We start from the raw sequence: 2,922 nt of genomic DNA on the forward strand, positions 1-2,922 counted from the left end.
GTGAATATAATCCTCACCCTTAGTGTTGCTCCTATCACGGAAAAGCGATTCTAACTGGCTGCACCTTCTCTGACAACAGTATCTTATTTTCTTTTGTTAGGCCATCCGTCAGCAGCTTTCGACCGCATTGAAAACAAACCCAGCCTGTGTAACCTCTGAAGTTCTCCTCACTGAACTGCATATTGGCAATCCCATTGCATTGCCTTCAGTTCCTAACAGTAGACAATAGACAATAGACAATAGGTGCAGGAGCAGGCCATTCGGCTCCTCGAGCCAGCACTGCCATTCACTGTGATCATGGCTGATCATCCACAATCAGTACCCGGTTCCTGCCTTCTCCCCGTATCCATTGACACAGCTATCTTTATGAGCTCTATCTAATTCTTCCTAGGAAGAGTCCAGAGAATTGGACTCCACTGTCTTCTAACAGAATATAATCTCCTGAAAATCCGGCCCGAAAGTAGTAAGGCAGGGTTTCTTCCGCAACGCAGCCGTGTTGATGATACCTGACCAGTCGCCACATTTCCAAATTCGTTCGTATAAACCCCGTGGAAATGCATCTTACCTTTCCTTGGAATCTCCGGCTGTGTCCCGGTCCTTAGCAGCTTTAGATACTTGTACGCAGACGTTAAGTTCTCTTGAGCGCACAAAAGTAATCTTGAACAGGACTGCACAGCGAGGGAGGTTGATATTCCTCGAGTGCTCGAGGTACATCGAGAAGTTGTGTCTTTTGCGGAATTTGGATGCTGATTTAGCAAAGGTGGGGCCTTGGTTCCGAATGAGCTCAAGGATGAGTTAGTCCACCTCGGTAGAGTCTCTCTGGGTTTGAAGTTCCAAGAAGCTCAATATAAGGAAGTTGAGGTGTTGAAATCGTGAGATAATACTTTACTCAGAAAGCACTGAAGAACAAAGCATTTCCTTTTATTTTTGAGAAGTTAAGTAGATAAAGAGGCCACATGGTTAATCTTTAATATTAACCCCATATGGTCAGGTGACTTACCTACCTTAAGACATTTGTGGCTCCCCAGAACTTTCTCTCTAGGGATAGTGCTTTCACGCAGTTCATGCTGGTGTCTACAGTGATGGAAAATACCTATTTAGGTGGTCTGCCGTTTCCGAGTCCGCCTTTAGTACCTCTCCAGCACCTTTTTACAGCCTTCCAAGCTATCTGTGTTTGAAGTTCCAAGAAGCTCAATATGAGGAAGTTGAGGTGTTGACATCATGAGATAATACTTTACCCAGAGAGCAGTGAAGAACAAAACATTTCCTTTATTAGAGGCCACGGGATTTATTTCTGCCGGACGTTGTGCGATGGGACAGTACAGAATTTCTTTCTGAGATTACTCCATCTGGTGCAGGTGACTGATGTATCTTAGACCTTTGATGTTCCCCAGAACTCTCTCTCCAGGAATAGTGAATGCACACCCATCATGCTAGTGTCTTCCATAGTGAGAAGAGATGCAAAATACTTATTCAGGTCATCTACCAATTCCGTAACCCCATTACTAACTCTACAGCACCTATTTACAGCGGCCCAATATTCTTCTTGCCTCTCTTTTACACTTTACTTATCTTAGGAAGCATTTGGTATCCTCTTTAATATTATTGGTCAGCGTACCTTCGTATTTCATCTTCAATTAGCTTTTAGTTTCCTTCTGTTGGCTTTAAAAGCTTCCCAATCCTTTGACTTCCTGGTAACTCTTGCTGTATGGTTACCGTGTGGCCTTCTATTGGCATAACCTTCTTTTCTTGGCCACGATTGTTTCATTTTGCCTTTAGAATACTTCGTTCTGTTGTGATGTATATATGCTCTGTCTTCTGAGCTGCTTCCAGAAATGCCAGCCATTGCTGTTCTGCCAACGTCCAAAGTGTTCTTTTCCAATCAATTCTGGCCAACTCCTCTCTCATGACTCTAATTACTTTTATTCTGCTGTAATACCTGATACATATGTGTTCAGCATAACGCCCGCAGGGTAAATTCAATCATATTATGATCACTTTTCCCTTAGTGTTCTTTTACTTTAAGCTTTACCCTCAATTCCTCAGCGACTAAGACAGGGACTTCTTACACTTGCAGTTTCTTAGCTCTATCCACAACGATTCCTTTCCAATATTTTTATTATTAATTTTACATATAAGAATACAGAGTACAAGAAAAAAACATATACATCAATACATTATACTAAATCGTATGTAAGGACTCCTTACCCTATAATCATATAGATTAATTAATTCGCAGCATTGAAATATAGTAATTTTATTATATAAAAAATCTAACCCACCACCGACCAAATCTGATTAGTGAAGAAAAAAAAGGAATAAATATTAGTCATCATCTGTGCTTTGACAGCAAATCACAGGTTTTGAAAATAATTCAAAAAATGTCCAGACAATGTTTGAACGTCTTGGTTATTCAGAGATTTAACATTGAATCTTCTCTAAAGTTAAACATCACATCACATCACGTAACCATTGAGCGTGAATAGGAGGGGCCGCAGCTTTCCATTTAAGCAAGAGGGTCCTTCTGGCCATCAGAGAAATAAAAGCCAAAATGTGCAAGTCAGATGATTCCAAAATAATATCCTTTCCTCCAACAATACCAAATAAAGCAGTCAAAGGATTAGGCTTAAAGTTTACTTTGAAAAGTATCGAAAAGGTTTAAAATACTTCTTTCCAATATTTTCCAAGATTTGGGCAGGTCCAAAACATGTGAATGAGTGAAGCTTCTCCATTATTACATTCATCAGAATACGTAGATATATCTAAATAAAAACGAGAAAACGTATCCTTGGTCATATGGGCCCTATGAACCATATTAAATTGTGGCAGAAAGTGGCGGGCGCATAAGGATGAAGTGTTAACCAACTTAAAATTTTGATTCCAAGTTTCCTCAGCAATTGAAGTCTGTAAATCTTATTCCCA

The sequence above is a fragment of the Mobula birostris genome, chromosome 29, assembly GCF_030028105.1.
Source record: "Mobula birostris isolate sMobBir1 chromosome 29, sMobBir1.hap1, whole genome shotgun sequence".
In the NCBI taxonomy this organism is placed as follows: domain Eukaryota; kingdom Metazoa; phylum Chordata; class Chondrichthyes; order Myliobatiformes; family Myliobatidae; genus Mobula; species Mobula birostris.